This window comes from Bombina bombina, chromosome 1 (genome assembly GCF_027579735.1).
Source record: "Bombina bombina isolate aBomBom1 chromosome 1, aBomBom1.pri, whole genome shotgun sequence".
NCBI classification, from domain to species: domain Eukaryota; kingdom Metazoa; phylum Chordata; class Amphibia; order Anura; family Bombinatoridae; genus Bombina; species Bombina bombina.
Window position 1 is genome coordinate 202,439,719 of NC_069499.1, and position 21,441 is coordinate 202,461,159.

Consider the following 21,441-nt stretch of genomic DNA (forward strand, 5'->3'; position numbering starts at 1 on the left):
ATAGTTATTAAATAGTTATTAACTATTTAATAACTACCTAGCTAAAAGAAATACAAAATCACCTGTAAAATAAATCCTAACCTAAGTTACAATTAAACCTAACACTGCACTATCATTAAATAAATTAAATAAATTACCTACAAATAACTACAATTAAATACAATTACATAAACTAACTAAAGTACAAAAAATAAAAAAAGCTAAGTTAAAAAAAATAAAAAAATAGGTTACAAACATTTTAAAAATATTACAACAATTTTAAGCTACTTACACCTAATCTAAGCCCCCTAATAAAATAACAAACCCCCCAAAATAAAAAAATGCCCTACCCTATTCTAAATTAAAAAAAGTTCAAAGCTCTTTTACCTTACCAGCCCTTAAAAGGGCCATTTGTGGGGCATGCCCCAAAGAATTCAGCTCTTTTGCCTGTAAAAGAAAAATACAACCCCCCCCAACATTAAAACCCACCACCCACATACCCCTAATCTAACCCAAAGCCCCCCTTAAAATCATCTAACACTAATCCCCTGAAAATCATCCTACCTTTAGTCGTCTTCACTCAGCCGAGCCACCGATGGAACTGAAGAGGAGACCCGGACCGGCAGAAGTGATCCTCCAAGTGGCGCTGAAGAAATCTTCCATCCGATGAAGTGATCTTCCAAGCGGCGCTGAAAAAGTCTTCCATCCGGGCGATGTCATCTTCCAAGAAGCGCTGAAGAAGTCTTCTATCCGGGCGATGTCATCTTCCAAGCCGGGTCTTGAATCTTCATCCCACCGATGCGGAACATCCTTCTTTACCGACGGACTACCGACGAATGAAGGCTCCTTTAAGGGACGTCATCCAAGATGGCGTCCCTTCAATTCCAATTGGCTGATAGGATACTATCAGCCAATCGGAATTAAGGTAGGAAAAATCTGATTGGCTGATTGAATCAGCCAATCAGATTCAAGTTCAATCGAAACAGCCAAGTTCAATTCAAGTTCTGATCGAAACAGCCAATAGAATGCGAGCTCAATCTGATTGGCTGATTGGATCAGCCAATCGGATTGCACTTGAATCTGATTGGCTGATTCAATCAGCCAATCAGATTTTTCCTACCTTAATTCCGATTGGCTGATAGAATCCTATCAGCCAATCGGAATTGAAGGGACTCCATCTTGGATAACGTCCCTTAAAGGAGCCTTCATTCGTCGGTAGTCCGTCGGTAAAGAAGGATGTTCCGCGTCGGCGGGATGAAGATTCAAGACCCGGCTTGGAAGATTACATCGCCCGGATAGAAGACTTCTTCAGCGCCTCTTGGAAGATGACATCGCCCGGATGGAAGACTTTTTCAGTGCCGCTTGGAGGATCACTTCATCGGATGGAAGATTTCTTCAGCGCCGCTTTGCGGATCACTTCTGCCGGTCCGGGTCTCCTCTTCAGTTCCATCGGTGGCTCGGCTGAGTGAAGACAACTCAAGGTAGGATGATCTTCAGGGGATTAGTGTTAGGTTATTTTAAGGGGGGTTTGGGTTAGATTAGGGGTATGTGGGTGGTGGGTTTTAATGTTGGGGGGGGGGGTTGTATTTTTCTTTTACAGGCAAAAGAGCTGAATTCTTTGGGGCATGCCCCACAAATGGCCCTGGTAAGGTAAAAGAGCTTTGAACTTTTTTAATTTAGAATAGGGTAGGGCATTTTTTTTATTTTGGGGGGGTTTGTTATTTTTTTAGGGGGTTTAGATTAGGTGTAAGTAGCTTAAAATTGTTGTAATATTTTTAAAATGTTTGTAACCTATTTGTTCTACTTTTTGTAACTTAGCTTTTTTTATTTTTTGTACTTTAGTTAGTTTATGTAATTGTATTTAATTGTAGTTATTTGTAGGTAATTTATTTAATTTATTTAATGATAGTGTAGTGTTAGGTTTAATTGTAACTTAGGTTAGGATTTATTTTACAGGTGATTTTGTATTTCTTTTAGCTAGGTAGTTATTAAATAGTTAATAACTATTTAATAACTATTCTAACTAGCTAAAATAAATACAAAGTTACCTGTAAAATAAATATAAATCCTTTGATCGCTACAATATAATTATAATTTATATTGTAGCTATCTTAGGGTTTATTTTACAGGTAAGTATTTAGTTTTAAATAGGAATAATTTATTTAATGATAGTGTAGTGTTAGGTGTAATTGTAACTTAGGTTAGTTTTTATTTTACAGGTAAATTTCTCTTTATTTTAGCTAGGTAAGCTATTAAATAGTTAATAACTATTTAATAGCTATTGTACCTAGTTAAAATAAATTGAAAGATGCCTGTAAAATAAATATAAATCCTAAGATAGCTACAATATAATTATTATTTATATTGTAGCTATATTAGGGTTTATTTTAAAGGTAAGTATTTAGTTTTAAATAGGATTAATTTAGTTCATAATAGAAATATTATTTAGATTTATTTAATTAATATTTAAGTTAGGGGGTGTTAGGGTTAGTGTTAGACTTAGGTTTAGGGGTTAATAAATTAATTACAGTGGCGGCGGTGTAGTGGAGGGCAGGATAGGGGTTAATAATTTTATTATAGGTGGCGACGGTGTAGTGGGGGGCAGGATAGGGGTTAATAGGTATAATGTAGGTGGCAGCGGTGTCCGGGAGCGGCGGTTTAGGGGTTAATACATTTATCAGAGTTGTGGCAGGGTCTAGGAGCGGCGGTTTAGGGGTTAATAACTTTATTTAGTTGCGGGGGGCTCCGGGGGCGCCGGTATAGGGGATAGAACAGTGTAGTTAGTGTGAGTGCTTAGTGACAGGCTAGCAATAAAGCTGGGAAAAAGCCGAAGAGCAGCGAGATCGGATGAGTGATAACTCTCACAGTCCGCTGCTCATCGCCCCGCAGCTTTTTGACAGCTTTATTTGATCACTTAGGCGAAATTTTTCAGGTCCACGGCGGCGATGTGAGGCAAGCATAGGCGGGCGTATTGGGCCGGCGAAGGCAGGAAAGTTGACACGTTGATAACTACCCCCCTACTCTTTAGTGGTGCATTTAAAGGGACATTAAACCCACATTTTTTATTTCATGATTCAGATAGAGGATACCATTTTAAACAACTTTCTAATTTACTTCTATTATCTAATTTGCTTCATTCTCTTGATATTCTTTCCTGAAAAGCATATCTAGATAGGCTCAGTAGCTTCTGATTGGTGGCTGCACATAGATGCTTCATGTGATTGGCTCACCAATGTGCATTGCTATTTCTTTAACAAAGTATATACAAAGATTGCAGCAAATTAGATAATAGAAGTAAATTGGAATGTTGTTTAACCCCTTAACGACCGAGGACGTGCAGGGTACGTCCTCAAAAAAAAGGCAGTTAACGCCTGAGGACGAACCCTGCACGTCCTCGGTGTGGAAAGCAGCTGGAAGCGATCCTGCTCGCTTCCAGCTGCTTTCCGGTTATTGCAGTGATGCCTCGATATGGAGGCATCCTGCAATAACTGTAGATGGCCATCCGATGCAGAGAGAGCCACTCTGTGGCCCTCTCTGCACCGGACATCGATGGCCGGTATCGTTGGTGGGTGGGAGCCGACTTGGGAGGCGGGTGGGCGGCCATCGATGGGCCGGGTAATGTAGAGGGGGGCGGGATCGGGGGCGGGGCCGATGGGGGCACGCACGGGCGTGCGCGCGTGCACGGCGGGCGGCGGGCGGGCGCGTGCACGGGGCGGGAGCGGGTGGGAACCGCTACACTACAGAAAAGACAGCACTAAAAGTGTCAGAAAAAAAGTGTATATTTAAAAAAAAATAACAATCAAAGGTATCTAGGAGGGGGTGGGGGTTTGTTCTTTGGTGGGAGGGGGAGCTACACTACAGAAAATGGGGAAAAAATAAAAAAGCAACTATTTTATTCTAAACTGGGTACTGGCAGACAGCTGCCAGTACCCAAAATGGCGGCCATTAAGGCAGAGGGGGAGGGTTAGAGAGCTGTTTAGTGGGGGATCAGTCAGGTTGGGGGCTAAGGGGGTCTCCTACACAGCAGCATATGTAAATATGCTTAAACCCCCCCAAAAAAAAGCCTAAATATATATTTTATTTTAGTACTGGCAGAGTTGCTGCCAGTACTTAAGATGGCGGGGACAATTGTGGGGTGGGGGAGGGAAGAGAGCTGTTTGGGAGGGATCAGGGGGTCTGATATTTCAGGTGGGAGGCTGAGCTCTACACTAAAGCTAAAATTAACCCTGCAAGCTCCCTACAAGCTACCTAATTAACCCCTTCACTGCTAGCCATAATACACGTGTGATGCGCAGCGGCATTTAGCAGCCTTCTAAGTACCAAAAAGCAATGCCAAAGCCATATATGTCTGCTATTTCTGAACAAAGGGGATCCCAGAGAAGCATTTACAACAGCCATAATTGCACAAGCTGTTTGTAAATGATTTCAGTGAGAAACCTAAAATTGTGAAAAATTTAACTTTTTTTTTAATTTGATCGCAATTGGCGGTGAAATGGTGGCATAAAATATACCAAAATGGGCATAGATCATTACTTGGGGTTGTCTACTACACTACACTAAAGCTAAAATTACCCCAAAAAGCTCCCTACATGCTCCCTAATTAACCCGTTTACTGCTGGGCATAATACACGTGTGGTGCACAGTGGCATTTAGCAGCCTTCTAATTACCAAAAAGCAACGCCAAAGCCATATATGTCTGCTATTTCTGAACAAAGGGGATCCCAAATAAAAATTTACAATCATTTATGTCATAATTGCACAAGCTGTTTGTAAATAATTTCAGTTAGAAACCAAAAGTTTGTGAAAAAATTTGTGAAAAAGTGAACGATTTTTTGTATTTGATCGCATTTGGCGGTGAAATGGTGGCATGAAATATACCAAAATTGGCCTAGATCAATACTTTGGGTTGTCTTCTAAAAAAAAATATATACATGTCATGGGATATTCAGAGATTCCTGAAAGATATTAGTGTCCCAATGTAACTAGCGCTAATCTTGAAAAAAAATGGTTTGTAAATAGCAAAGTGCTACTTGTATTTATTGCCCTATAACTTGCAAAAAAGGAAAGAACATGTAAACATTGGGTATTTCTAAACTCAGGACAAAATTTAGAAACTATTTAGCATTGGTGTTTTTTGGTGGTTGTAGATGTGTAACAGATTTTGGGGGTCAAAGTTAGAAAAAGTGTGTTTTTTTCCATTTTTTTCTCATATTTTATAATTTTTTTATAGTAAATTATAAGATATGATGAAAATAATGGTATCTTTGGAAAGTCCATTTAATGGCAAGAAAAACAATATATAATATGTGTGGGTACAGTAAATGAGTAAGAGGAAAATTACAGCTAAACACAAAGACCACAAAAATGTAAAAATAGCTTTGGTCCCAAATGGATAGAAAATGGAAAAGTGCTGTGGTCATTAAAGGGTTAAAATTGTATTCTCTATCTGAATTTTGAAAGATTTTTTTTGGGTTTAATGGCCCTTTAAGTTATAGGATCTACTAGGGCCATACAATGTATCTGACTGACCTACAAAGTTACTTTACCTTGTATGATAGGTTTAATTTATGACTGCCCTTCTCACGCAACGGCATCTCAAGTGACATATATACCGTAAAAGTTTTCCACTGTTGGTGTTACCAGCATGTCTATAACAGTTAAAATGGCTGTCAAAAATGAATACACCTTTTGGCTGTTTTGAAAAGATTCCAGAATTGCATTTTGTGCTAGACACACAAACTCCCATTGGCTTCAATAAATATTATTTTTTTTGCTCAGTTCACATGGAAGCCATTAATGTATTTTGGTTAGTGAAATGCTGTGTTAATGTGCTCAGATTTGTATTTATCTCTGCTAGGTGTAAAGGAATATAAGGACCATTATAACTAGTGTTACAACATTTCAAACACTGTTTCAATTAAACCATATGAATATTTAAAGGAACACTAAACCCAATGTTTTTCTTTTATGATTCAGATAGAGCATGCAATTTTAATCATCTTTCTAATTTACTCCTTTTATCAAATTTTCTTCGTTCTCTTGCTATCTTTATTTAAAAAACAGGAATGTAAAGCTTAGGAGCAGGCCCATTTTAGATTCAGCACCCATTTCGCTACATTTAGCCATCAATAAGCAAGCGTAACCCATTAAAGAAAAAAAAAATGGGTTTAGTATCCCTTAAAGAATCATGTTCACTCTAATATTCTGTAAAGAAAGCAAACTGTCCACATAAATATAAAACATATTAAATCCTGAAATATTGTCTACTAAATTAATACATAATTAATTATTATATATAATACATTGGTAGAAAACATGAGAAAAATATATTATAGAGGCATAACACAAAATTGTTACTAATGATTAAGACAGACAATACAATTTTAAGCAACTTTCTAATTTACTTCTATTATCACATAAGTTTCATTCTCCTTTGTTGAAGGAACAGCAGTGCACTACTGGGAGATAACTAACTACATCTGGTGAGCCAATGACAACACGCATATATGTGCAGCCACCATCAGCTGCTTCTGAGCCTAGCTTGTTATCACCTAGATTACGAGTTTTGTGTTATGAGTCAAATAGCAGCGTCGTGGCCCATAACGCATCATTTTCCCTAATGCAGCCATTACAAGTCTTGTCGGTATAGGTGTTCCTCAATCCTTTTAACCTGTAACGCAACGTCAGTCCCGCACTCCTAAAAATGACGTTTTTCATGGGATTCCCATAGTGCCGGTATTACGAGTTTTGTGGTCAGGCTAAAAAGCGAGCGTTACAGCCTAAAATGACAAGATCTGTAGCGCCATCTAAAGTCAGTAGTTATGAGTGTTACGCTTCAAAGCTGTAACATAAAACTCATAACTAATGTGTAAAAAAGTACACTAACACCCATAAACTACCTATTAACCCCTAAATGAAGGCCCTCCCGCATTGCAAACACTATATTAAATATATTAACCCCTAATCTGCCGCTCCCAAGATCGCTGCCACTTAAAAAAAATATTAACCCCTATTCCATTGCTCCCTGACATCCTCACCACTATACTAAAGTTATTAACCCCTAAACCGCCGCCCTCCTGCATCGCAAACACTATTTAAATATTATTAACCCCTAATCTGCCATCCGTCCACATCGCCCCCACTATACTAAAGTTATTAAGCCCTACACCGCCGCCACTATACTAAACCTATTAACCCCTAAACCGCAAGCACCCTCACATCGAAGTAAACTAAATTAAACTATTTACCCCTAAACCTAACAACCCCCTAACTTTTTTTTTTTTTTTTAAGTTTTTTTTTTTTTTTAATTTTTTTTTTTTTTTTTATTGATAGAAAGTAGAAGAATGTACAAATACTGTGGAGACGCAGCTCCTATCTGACAAGATGAAGTTTACAGATATAACAAGTAGAGGGTCCGCGCCCCACAAATTAAGACATATTTTCAGCATTTACATAACACTATGAACAGAGTCAACTTATCGAGCCTTGATTCATGGCTGACAAGTCTGAGATCAAAGAAGAACAGACAAAAAGAAAATAAAGATAGAAAAGAAAGGGGGGGGACTTAGTATCTAATCAGGTAATAGATTTACTGAGTATAAGAAAGGAGACTGGTAAAAAGGAGGTGTGGTAGAAGTGAAGGGGAGGGGAAGTATAGAGAAAGGTGTCAGGAGGGGAGCCTGGGCCGACTTATTGAGGTAGTGTATGTGTTAGGAGGGCTACCGTCGTAGAGGAGATATAGGCTTGGAACTATGTGTCTTGGGCAGTTACATTGGGCCTCCAGTCTGTATATTGGAGCTCCTTCCAGTCAGCCCAAATTAACTCGAACAGGTCAGACTTATTCAGTTTGTAAAAGATGTCCTTTTCCATTGTGTAAATGTATGCCATATTGTTACAGATCGTTGCCCAACTTGGTGCCCGTTCTTTCTTCCAGAAGCATGCAACAGAGTACTTTATAGTCATGAACAGGTAGATGCAGAGATACGCGTGATTTTTAGGTAAAGAGTGTAAGTTTAGGTGGAGGAGGGCTGAGTCAGCCAGACTGGGAAGCCCGATGCCAAAACTCTGTAGCACCGAGAAGCACCTTGTCCACAGGGGCCGGATCACGGGACAGTCCCACCAGATATGTAGTGCATTCCCCCTGTGGCCACAATTCCTCCAGCAATTGGGGGACACTGTTGGGAAAATTTTCGCTAATCTAGTGGGTACATAGTACCAATGAGTGAGAAGTTTAAAGTAAGTTTCGTATACTGTTGTGCAATGTATAGCTTTCTGGGTCAAGGAGAGAGCTCGCTCCCACTCCTCCAAGGAAGCATGTCTACCTGTCAGTGTCTCCCAGAGGGAGAGATGGGGAGGGGTCTCAAGGTCTAGGGACCCCCCAAGCAGTTTGTAATGAACTGAAAGTGGCCTACACAGCCTATCTCCCCTTGCCCAGATGGACTCCCAAAGGGTCCGAGGTCTGTCTAAGGAAGGCTTGAAGCCCCAACTGTTTAAAAAGCTCTTCATTCTCTGGTATTCAAAGGGTAGATACGATGGAATCTGGTCCTCGGCACTGATCTGGGATAATTGTTTAAATGAGTTTCGAGGAGACGTGGACCAGAGATCCGCTATATTGTTAATTCCCAGTTGGACCCACTTATTAGGATGAGAGTCTTGGAGGCCCGATAAGAGGCCTACTATGGAGGCAACTGGGGAGGGATGCGGAGCCACGAGGGGCTGATGACGTATTCTGTCCCAAAAGCTGAGGCATTCACGAACCACTGGGTTCGTTAGGGCAAGCTCCCTACGACAGTGTGGAGGGGACCAAATTAAGTCGCGTAAGGCGATTTGGAAGGGCAGCGAAGCCTGTTCAATGGATTTCCACTTGGCTTCCGATGACTTTACCCCCCATTGAGATATATGGGTAAGCATTGCAGCCTCATAGTACCGTATCACCGACGGTGAAGCTATGCCCCCCGCGGTTTTGGGAAGTTGAAGCACTCTATGTGCGACTCTGGGAGGTTTATCCAGCCAAATATATTTGGTGAACCCACTTTGAAATTGAAGGAGCAGATGCCTCGGTATTTTAATCGGCAGGCAGCGGAACAGGTATGTCAGCTTGGGAAGGAAAGACATTTTCAGAGCCGCGATCCTACCCACCCAGGAGACATGCTGGAGGTTCCAGTCCTTTCGTAGAGAGCGAAGAGAGGTTAGGAGAGGGAGATAGTTGTCTTTTATTGTTTGGGGAAAGCTGCTAGATATCCTGACACCCAAGTGTAGGACAGAGTGTTCGGTCCAGGTAAATTTATAGGACTCTGTAAGAGGAGCTAATTGAGCCTTCGTAAATCCCTGCGTATACACTTGTGTTTTTGCTAAGTTCAACTTATAATAAGAGTGGGCCCCGAACGTGGTGAGAATGTCGAGAAGCCTAGGCATCCCTTGATCAGGGTGTGATAGAAACAAAGTTATGTCGTCAGCAAAGAGTGCAATTTTGTGCACAGTGCCCGACAAGGTGACTCCTTTAATCAGGGGGTCAGATCTGATCTGCTCAGCCAAAGGTTCTATGGACAGGGCGAACAGGAGTGGCGAAAGGGGGCACCCCTGTCTGGTGCCGTTAGTGATAGGAAAGAGAGAGGAGCAAAAACCTAGGCCACACACAGAGGCAGTAGGAGTTGAGCACAAGGCTTGAACCACCGTAATGAAGTCGGGGGGAAAATGGAATTTCTTAAGGACTGCCCAGAGGTATTGCCATCTAACCCGGTCAAACGCCTTCTCGGCGTCGAGTGAGATGACCGCCAGCGACCTTCGAAGATGTGAGGCTGAAGTGAGGATGTTAAGGAGGCGTCTCGTATTGTCTGGACCCTCCCGAAGGGGGACAAATCCCACCTGATCCGAATCAATAAGAGAGGGGAGTAAATTAGCAAGACGGTTGGCGAGTATCTTTGAATAGAACTTGATGTCCGTATTTATCAAAGAGATGGGCCTGTAGCTCGCACACAGCGATGGGTCCTTATCTGGTTTGAGGATGGTGACAATGTTAGCTTCTAGGAATTCGCTCTTAAAGTGGCCCTCTTCTCTAGCCAGATTATAGAATTTTAGAAGCAGCGGGGCTAATTCTTTAGCATAAGTCTTGAAGAAGAAATGCGCAGGGTAACCGTCAGGTCCCGGGGATTTAAAGGGCTTTGCATGCCTTATAACTCTTAAGACCTCTTGGAGAGAAAAGGGAGCGCTCAAAGCATCTCTCTGTTCAGGGGCGAGCATAGGGAGCGTCATTGTCTTAAGGTAAGTGTCCAGAACCGCCTGGGAGGAGGGCTTAAGAGGCTCGGCTGTAGCTATGTTATAAAGCTTGGCATAGTAATCGGCAAACGCCTTACCTATCTGGGACGGGATCTGAAGAAGGGAGCCTGAAGCTCGTATGGAGTGAATTCGGGAGGCCCCTAGTCTGTTCCTAATTTTGTTTGCCAACAGAGTATCAGCTTTGTTGCCTTTGCAGTAAAATAATTGCTTAAGCTTTGTGAGGTTAATTTGGGTTCTGCGCAGTTCAATCCTAGAGATGTGATCTTTGATTTCGGCAATTTGGGATGTGGTCTCTGCTGTGACTACTCTTCTGTTGCATGCTTCTAGTTGCCGTAACTTAATATGGGCTTGTGAAAGGGTGAGACCCGCCTGCTTCCTCATATGCGCTTGTTTAGTAATAAGGAGGCCTCTAAATGTAGCTTTAGCCGCGCCCCATAATGTATCTTCCCTGACCGTGAAATTGTCGTTAGTTTGAATAAAGTGGGTGATGTCCAGGAACAAAGGGAAATTTTGGTTCTCTGAACTAAGTCAAGGGAGTCAGCTGTAGAGAAGATATAGTCAAGCCTTGAGTAAAGCTTATGGGGGTGCGAGAAGTGGGTGTAGTCGTGGTCCTTAGGATGTAGGGCTCTCCATATGTCATACAGACCCGAGGCTGACATCATTTGCCTGAATTTGTGTGAGAGTTGTTTTGCTGGGGTAGGTGCTAAGTCGAGAGATTTGGATCTTCTGTCTAATATATGGTCCCAGACCATGTTAAAGTCACCCGCTATGAGAACTCTCCCTTGTTGAACTTGGGATAGGGCATGGAGAATGTGTTTGAGGTATCGCGGTTGCCTGGAATTCGGGAGATATACGGATACCAGGGTGTAGGTGACGTGATTTATTTTACATATAAGGATAATAAATCTGGCCTGAGGGTCTCTGATGACTTGTATGCTTTCGAAAGCCAATCGCTTGTGTAACAATATCGCTACTCCCCTAGCTTTTTTGTTAAAAGAAGCGGTTTCGATATGTGTATAGGACTTTGAGATGAGCCTTAAGGGCTCCCCGTCTAGCCAGTGGGTCTCCTGTAGGAATACTACATCTGGGTTGTGGTGTTTCAGCGTCCTGATTAAAAGGTTGCGTTTATGGGGTGAGTTGAGGCCCCTAACATTATGTGTCAGAAGCCTGATGGTGGACATGGCCAGTAGGAGAGGTGCTGTAGTGAGTCCCTTGTGGAGGGCTTGGGTTGTATTGTAGGTCAGGGGGAGGACAGAGGGGAAGTAAGGTTAGGGGGGTGGGAATGGGGTGGGAGAGGGAAGAAGAGCACTTAGAGAAGCGCTCAAAAGTGTGGTGGAAATAGTCCACCTCGAGGAGTCCTGGAATGGACTTCTATGTGGGGGCGGAGTAGGGGGGAAAGTTAAGCTAAAGTACACAAAGTTTGGGGCATCGTAAACAACAGCCCCGCTCTGCTAAAATTAATTACTAAGACATTAACTGACATTTATTATACTCTAAGTATGTTGCTATGTGATGAAGATATAATAACCTGCAGAATAACCTCAATCAAAACATATTCAAAAGGTATTGCAAACATAAAACAACACATCAAACAAACAGATAACCATTAAGTAGCTATAGAGAGAAGTAATATTTGCTCTAGAGCAGGTCTGTATAGGGCAAGTCCCAGCAGTTAAGAAACAGTTGAGGGCTGTGGTAATTTTGCCCTCTTGGCTCTCTGATCATTGACAGTCCATTCTGGGGCAGAGGCCCGCAGCTTAGGGTAGGGAGGTTCCCTTTGTGGGGGCGATTCCGGCCTAAGACCCCAGTTAGTGAGAAGTGTTAGACCTTGATTCAGAGTTGTCGCCACAAAATTTTGATTGTCTTTGGTGATGATGAGGCGAGTTGGGAACCCCCATCTATACTTAATGTTGTTCTTCCTCAGAGTTATAGTGATAGATTGGTAATGACGTCTCTGCTGTAAGGTGTGAACCGAAAGGTCAGGTAAAAGCTGGATATCTTGAAATCTCTCGCTCAAAGTTGGTTTCTTAAAGGCTGCCTGCATCAACCTATCCTTAAACAAAAAACTGTGGAAGCACACTATTACATCCCGTGGTTTATCTTGAGCCACATTTCTAGAGCGCAGTGCCCTGTGCGCCCGCTCCTTAGTGGCGGTCAGGCCCTCTGGGCTACCAATCAATGCGTGGAACAGTTCTCTCAAAAAGTCTTGAAGGTCGGATGGCGCTACCGATTCCGGAATGCCTCGGAATCTGATGTTATTATGCCTAGATCTGTCCTCTACCTCTGCCACCTTCAGTTCCAGTTGAGAAATTTGGTCAGCCAAGCTCTCTGAGTAGGCCAGTAGGTTGGATTGATCCACCACCACATCATCTTGTTTCCTTTCCAGGGCATCTACTCTTTCCCTGATCTCTGAGATCTCTTTTTTAAGCTCTGCTGAGCTGCGCTGGATTTCCTGAGTGATGAATTTGGTCTGAGAGGCCAGGAGTTTCTTTAAGGACTTCTCGGTGATGTAGTGTTGTGATGCAGACGCAGAGTGGACACTAGATTGGGACTCTTCATCTTGTGAATCCGGATCACTCAACTCTCCTTGTGGTTCCATGTCTAGGCCCTTAGGCTGCTGTGTGAAGTGGTCATAGACTGTCTTTTTTGATTTTGAGGCAGACTTAAGGGGTTTTCTCCCCAAGTGCGGCATAGTGCTGTGATTGTATAGTGACAAGGCACTCTGGACCTAAGAATTCAGATGTGTTTGCAAAGGGTTATAGTTATTCTGCTGAGGAAAAGTAAGGTTAATGGGTCATAGCACGTACATAAGTTAATACATTACTCTAAAGAGTGCAGAGCGGGGCTGATTACCACAGGGATAATAACACTCACATTTCAGACATGAATACGTATATACCTTGGCTTATCTCTGGTCCCTCACCTCAGGGAAGAGGAGGATACGACCCGAAGGAAGGGAAAGGGTAAGTGGAAGTGACCCACACGGACAAGCCGTGCGGGAGCGGAGAGGTGAGGGAGCGGCAACCAGTGGAAATTAGGTTAAAAGGACAAATCAGAGGTGCAATCAAAATTAGTCAGATGGTGGACCGATAAAGTGGCGGATCTAGCGCCCAATAACCTGCTACAGTCTCGTTATAGAAATTGGGTTAGGACAAGGCAGCAGATTGAGATAATAATTAATTTAGGTAGACTAATTACCAGGAGTTAGTGTAGAGGCTGAAAAATCATTGACTCTATGGGTCGGGATAAGAAGGTAGCAGAGTATGCAAAGCCCTCTCCCCTTTTTTTTTTTTTTTTTTTATATAAGAGCGGTGTGCCCGAAAGTGACAGAAATGGCCTCGGGGGGAAATCAATAAATCCTAAGTAGTAAGGGGCGCTGGCAGGGATATTTGAGTTGAGGCTGAAGGCCTAACTCGCTGGAAAGGCACAGAGATGGGCTATACACTATCAAAGCATCAGCCTTAAAATAATCTGATTCTAGGGCTAAATGTGTGGAATGGGACTCTATTATTAAAGAAGGTTGAGATGGAACTCACAAGCCTGCCAATCTAGAGCAGTACTTTCTAAACTTACTAGCTGTATACTAGGAGAATGGTGAGCTGCATTAACCCTATGTGATGCTAGATACTGAGACACCTAAAGGAGAGAAGGTATATGGTTAAGGCAACAATACTAAAACACACTCCACCTCAGGCTATGAGCCCTGAGGACAATGAAGCTGACGCAGCAGCTAATACAAATAGTATCTGAGACTTTTAATAAATGTTTAAGCTGACTAGGCAGCCATTTTGTTTTGTATTACATTTCTTTCACAGAGATATCTATTACCCTAAAAATGTAGGAACTCTGCCGTTTACGCCTTCCCGCTCTTTCTCTCATAAACCTTGTGCTCAGGTTTTCCTCTGTGAACAAATTCAGACCAGGATCCGTCATAAACAGCTGTATCCTCTTGACCTAATACGAAGGAGGCTAGAGCTATGTGGCAGGCAGTGACACCGCGGCGGCAAGTGGCTGTCAATGGCTTTGTTAGGTCAATACCTTTTTCTTAAAACAGCCGCTTGAGCTCATCTGGGGATTTCTCATATCCTTCTTTACTTAGGAAGCTTGAAAATGGAAGGTTCACAGATCCTCTGATATGCCCTGGTTCAATGTCTACTGCTGCTGCTGTCTTCCAAGCCAGAATCCTTCAATACTGTCAGTCTCAAAAACGATCAAGCTTCCCACCCTGCTGAGTCCTCCAGAGAGACAGACAGTGTGGCCATCAGCTCCTGCCTCATAGCAGGGCCCAGTCAACCCCCTAACTTTATATTAAAATTACAATTTACCTAGCTTAAATTAAATTAAAACTTACCTGTCAAATTAAGTTTAAACTAACAATTAAAATAATATAATTATTAAACTAATATTAAACTAACTACCGATTAAATTAAACTAAACTACACATTAAAAAAATCCTAACACTACTCAAAAAATAACAAACACATGGGTAGCTTAGTTTTTTTTTTTAGAATTAGGTTTTTTATTTTGGGGAGTTGGTTGGGTGGTGGGTTTTACTGTTGGGGGGGGTCTTTGTGTTTTTTTTACAGGTAAAAGAGCTGATATCTTTCAGGCAATGCCCCACAAAAGGCTATTTTAAGGGCCATTGGTAGTTTATTGTAAGCTAGGGTTTTTTTTTTATTTTGGGTGGGCTTTTTTATTTTGATAGGGCTGTTAGATTAGGCGTAATTCTTTTTTATTTTGGATAATTTCATTTTTTATTTTGTTTAATGTATATTTTTAGGAGGTGTTTTTTTGTAGCAAAATAGCTGTTTAACTTAAGGCAATGCCCTACAAAAGGCCCTTTCAAGGGCCCCCCAAAAGGCCCATTTAAGGGCCCTTTTTAAGGGCCCTTGGTAGTTTGGAGGTTGGGGGTTTGTATAGTGTTAGGGGGTGTTTCTATTTTTTTGGAGCAAAAGAGCTGTTTATCTCAGCGCAATGTCCTACAAAAGACCCTTTAAAGGGCCCCCCAAAAGGCCCTTGGTAGTTTATTCTAGATTGGGCTTTTTTATTTTGGGGTGTGTTTTTTAAGGGTATTAGAATAATTTGGGTTTTTTTTGTAATGGTAGGCTTTTTATTTTTTGTAATTTAGTGTTTTTTTATTTTTTTGTAATGTTAGGTTTTAGTGTAAGGCAGGTTAGGTTTTATTTCACAGGTAAGTTTGTATTTATTTTAACTAGGTAGTTAGTAAATAGTTAATAACTATTTACTAACTAGTCTACCTAGTTAAAATAAATACAAACTTACCTGTGAAATAAAAATAAAACCTAAGCTAGCTACAATATAACTATTAGTTATATTGTTGCTAGCTTAGGTTTTATTTCACAGGTAAGTATTTAGTTTTAAATAGGTATTATTTAGTTAATAATTGTAAATTTAATTTAGATCTATTTTAATTATTTTAAAGTTAGGGGGTATTAGGGTTGGGGTTAATAGTTTAATTTAGGTTGTTGCGATGTGGGAGGCTGGCGGTTTAGGGGTTAATAGGTTTATTTAGTGGTAGTGATGTGGGAGGCCAGAGGTTTATGGGTTAATAGCTTTATTTAGGTGGTGGCGATATCGGGAGCGGTGGAATAGGGGTTAATAACTTTAATATAGTTGCGTCGATGTTGGGGTGCGGCGGAATAGGGGTTAATAACTTTAGTATAGTGGCTGCAATATCGGGAGTGGCAGATTAGGGGTTAATAATTGTAGGCAGGCGTCGGCGATGTCAGAGGCGGCAGATTAGTGGTGTTTAGACTCAGGGTTTATGTTAGGGTGTTAGGTTTAAACTGTCTTTTCTTTTTCCCCATATAAATCAATAAGGCTGCATAACGGAGCTTTTGTTTTCGCGATCGCAGGTGTTAAACATTTTTTTTGACGGCCCTCCCCATTGATGTCTGTGGGGAAAGCATGTACGAGTACGTCAAAACACAGCTGCTTTTGTGTGTGGTATGGAGCTCAATGCAGCCATATTGCCCGCACAAGCCAGTTTTTTTAAAACTTGTAATGGCAGCACTATAGGGGGTTAAATAACGCAACTTTTGTTGCGTTCTTTACTTTCCCTATAGCGCTCAAAACTCATAATCTAGGTGTATGCTTTTTAACAAAAGATACCAAGATAATGGAGCAAAATAGAAGTAAATTAGAAAGTTGTTTCAAATTGCATGCTCTATCTGAATCATCAACAAATTTTGGGGTTTTATGTCCCTTTAAGTAAATATAGGAGTCTAATATAAATGTAAATTTGTAAATTAAAAAGTTTATTAAATAATTTTAAACACATTTATGAGCTCCATGTACGAAGCAGTATACGCTGCTCCGGAATCCCTGTGGGGGAATGTTTGCACATGCAAGCTTGCTTTCCGTAATGTAAGAAGCAGCGGTCATTAGACTGCTGCTTCTTACACACATCACCACTTTTGAGGTGGTGGATAGAATTCCCCCTGAGCTCACTTGCTCAGGGTGATTGACATGCCCTTCTCTCTTGTGAATCCGCTCCTCCTTTTAATACATGTGGGCCTGTGTATCTATTGTGGCTCATCTCATCACAAGTAAAAGCAGCATGTATGAAACAGATCTTTATATCATCAGAATTTAAGAAAAACATTGAATCTGTTTAGAGACAGTAAAATAATTATAGATAGTTATAAATGTAGCTATCATACAAAAAAGAACTTTAAACTCTGCTCATTCAAATCCCAATGCTCAAAAAAGTGGGTAAAAGAACACTCAAGGATTTAATCCAAAACGTACACAATGAGTCCCACAGTAGAAACATATGTCTACTAAACCACCGGACCAGAGTCCAAAAGGAAACAACTCTCCCAGTGTACTGTGGAAAGTGGTAATTGAGTCCCAGAAAATTAGTGTATATTAGTGTTTTGAATGTCAATTTCAAGTACCAGTCAGTCAAAAGTGAGCTGCAGCTGTGTTAGAGAGCGGTACGTTAATTACTAAAGCAAGCGTTACCTAGAGCAGTGTCTTTCCCAGTGTTCAGAGATGCAGGTCTGACCCTAACACAAACCCCCCTCCTCGGGAGATCTGTCTAGTGGCTCTGCCCGTCTCGTCCTGTTGCCTTGCTTCCTTTCCAAACGGAACTGCTTCACTTACACCTGCAGCTCCTCCCACTATGATGTCTCGTCAATGCTAATACATCCCTCACTGTGTGAATCTACCAATCCGGAGCATGCTTGGTCCATGGAACTGCTGTATGAAACTAAGACTGTGTACCTCGTTCTTTTGTAAGAAGTTTCATTCAATGGAACTAGGCTGAAGCACACATCTACATCTTATGCGTTATAATTAAGGCACCAGCCGAAACGTGTAAGATGTAGATCTTATCGCAATAAAGGTAAATTTAATTTTACTGGAGTGCCGGAATTTTTCTTCTCATACAAAAAAGAACACCAGTTTAAAAATTAAAGGGAGTGTGCATGAATATTTTAATGTGCATTATAGTGAATAAATTACATGAGTCTGTAGCCGATAGTTTAAGGGATAGAAATGACAAGATTTAATTTTGCATAGGTGCATTTAATTTTTAAATAGGAGCATTTTTGAATTATGCATCCATTAGCAAATTTTCTTTTAGCATAGTAGATGAGGTTTAAAAAAGACCGAAGGTTATCAAGTTCAACTTATACAAATCTAATATACTTACAAAAAATCTCCAGTTGAGCTTAAATTAATCCCATTAAAAGGTGACCCATTTAACACAATCAATCATATCCCTGAATTATGTTTCTAGCCAGAAATGTATCCAAACAGTTTTTAAATATACCACAATTTTATTGCTCTTAGTGAAAAACATTTCCATTACAGAAGATTAAATTTCTGAACTTTTTCTAGGTCTGCAATGTCTTTTTTGAGATCGGTGCCCAGAACTGCACTCCATACTCAAGGTGAGGTCTTACCATGTTTTTATATAGTGACAGAATTATGCTTACCTCCCTTGCAGCAATGCCTCTTTTAATACATGCTAGTATCTTATTAGCCTTAGAAGCCGTTGCCCTGCATTGTGCACAAATCTTTAGCTTGTTATATATTACTACTCCCAAATCCCTTTCCTCTTTTGGGCTAAGTCAAGTCCCATTTAAATAATACATTGCCTGCTTATTTTTACCTGCATTTTATCGTATTAAATCTCATTTTCCATTTACCCGCCCATACTAATTTTTGCAGATCCCCTTGTAACGCAAGTTCCTCCTGCTCTGACCTAACAACCTTACACAACTTTGTATCATCTGCAAAAATAGAGATTTTGCTATTTAATCCTTACCATCACTTTAATAAAAATATTATAAAAAACAGGGCCCAGTACTGATCCCTGGGGGACTCCACTGATTACTTTTGTCCAATCTGATACATTTACTACTACTTTTATCCAGTTATTTATCCATGAGCTAACATTTTCAGCTATTTCCAGTTCCTTTATTTTGTACATTAATCGCTAAGTCACATCACATCACATCAACTGATTCCCCTTTATCTATATTTTTACTTACTTCCTCGTAGAATCTAATTAGGTTACTTTGACATGATCTTATTCTTATAAAGCCATGGTGATTTGAACTCTAATAGAAGTTATTACTGTTTTGCAGCGGTATATGCACATATGCTGTGAAGGCCTGTGCAACAGTATTCAAACTTTTAGAGCTGGCAGGGGATCTTATTGCAACTGTGACGTAATTTGTGTCATATAAGCCACTATTGACAGATGAACACTGGTGCACAGGCCCTTATAGGATATGTGGGTATGCCACCGAGAAACAGTAATAACTTTTACTAGAAGCATTTTTGCTAATGGAAGTATATTGCAAAAATACTTCTATTTAAAATTAAAACACACCCATTCACATTTTAATTTTGACCTCTCTATCCCTTTAAGAAGCAGCAGTCATCATGCTTCCTAACCTGTACGCCAGCATATACTTGCGTTAAAAAAAACACAAGGGATGATGGCCCCATTTATTAAATGCTGCACAGATAAGGTGGAAGCTGGAAGCTGGGCCGCACAGGTAGAAACGTCACCTCATTGAAAAAATAGCATTCTGCTGCTGGCGGCCTGAGGTGCTCAGCTCAGTATACGCTACAAGCAAATAAAGGAGCTTTCAGAATAAAGTATTTTATACTTCATGACTGAAAGTCCCCTTTATTTGTTGCGCTAGTAAATCCTAGCGTTTCAAAAATGCAAGGATTTACCATCACTTTAATATTTTCAAGGGACACAAAAGTAAAAATTAAACTTAATGGGGCACCCCAATTTTTTCTTTTCTTTCATGATTCAGATAAAGCGGCCGATTTATCAAGGGACACATTGCCCATGATGCCCCTGTTTCTGCGCAAGCCTTCAGGCTTGCTGGAAACAGCAGTTATGAAGCAGCGGTCTTGAGATATCACTTTTTGTTTATTGTTATTTTGGTGCACTGATCACCTTTCTCACATACACATATTGGCCTCTAGTTATCAAGCCGTCAATCGCAAATATGCTGGAATTCCGCAGTGTATTTTTGGCGAGGCTGATTCGCCTTAGTTATTAAGCCCTACTGCCTGGCAAAAGTAGAATCTAGTGACGAAAGCTTCGATCCGCTGGACTCAGTCCGACACAGATCGATGGTTACATCACTGCAGATGTTCCGAACGCAAGTTCGGCACAATCTGACTACTTTTGGTAGTTATTAAACTACTAGCAGGTATGCTAGCCACTATTCCGGGCCAGCGTACCTGGATTTCAATCCGCCGCCCTGGAGGCGGCGGATCCCATAGGAATCAATGGGAGTCTGACCATAGCGAAAGCTCATGTTCGCTGCTGCCCGATATCCCATTGATTCCTATGGGAAATGTCTACACCTAACACCCTAACATGTACCCCGAGTCTAAACACCCCTAATCTGCCCCCCTACCCTGCCGCAACTAAATAAAGTTATTACCTCCTAAACCGCCGCTCCCGGACCCCGCCGCAACTATAATAAACATGTTAACCCCTAAACCGCCATTCCCGGACCCCGCCACAACCTACATTATACATATTAACCCCTAATCTACCGCCCACTATACCGCCGCCACCTACATAAACTAATTAACCCCTATCCTGCAGATCCCGGACCCCGCCGCAACTAAATAAATTGTTTAACCCCTAAACCGCCGCTCCCGGACCCCGCCGCCACCTACAAAATACCTATTAACCCCTATCCTGCCCCCCCCTATACCGCCGCCACCTATAATAAATTTATTAACCTCTGTCCTGCCCCCCCTACACCGCCGGTGTATTTAGTTTAGTTTATTTAATTGTATTTAATTGTAGGTATTTGTAGCTAATTTATTTAAATAATTTAATGATTGTGTAGTGTTAGGTTTAATTGTAACTTAGGTTAGGATTTAGTTTAAAGGTAATTTTGTATTTCTTTTTGCTAGGTAGTTATTAAATAGTTAATAACTATTTAATAACTATTGTACCTAGTTAAACTAAATACAAAGTTACCTGTAAAATAAAAATAAATCCTAAAATAGCTACAATGTAATTATTAATTACATTGTAGCTATCTTAGGGTTTATTTTACAGGTAAGTATTTAGTTTTAAATACGAATAAATTATTTAATTATAGTGTAGTGTTAGGTGTAATTGTAACTTAGCTTAGTTTTTATTTTACGGGTAAATGTGTCTTTATTTTAACTAGGTAGCTATTAAATAGTTAATAACTATTTAATAACTATTGTACCTAGTGAAATAAATACAAAGTTGCCTGTAAAATAAAAATAAATCCTAACATAGCTACAATGTAACTATTAGTTATATTGTAACTATATTAGGGTTTATTTTATAGGTAAGTATTTAGTTTTAAATAGGATTAATTTAGTTAATAAGAGTAATATTATTTAGATTTATTTAATTAATATTTAAGTTAGGGGGGTGTTAGGGTTAGTGTTAGACTTAGGTTTAGGGGTTAATAATTTTATTATAGTGGCAGTGGTGTAGGGGTTAATAAATTTATTATAGGTGGCGGCGGTATAGGGGGGGCAGGATAGGGGTTAATAGGTATTATGTAGGTGGCGGCGGGGTCCGGGAGCAGCGGTTTAGGGGTTAATATATTTATTTAGTTCCGGCGGGGTCCGGGATCGGCAGGATAGGGGTTAATAAGTTTATGTAGGTGGCGGCGGTATAGGGGGAAT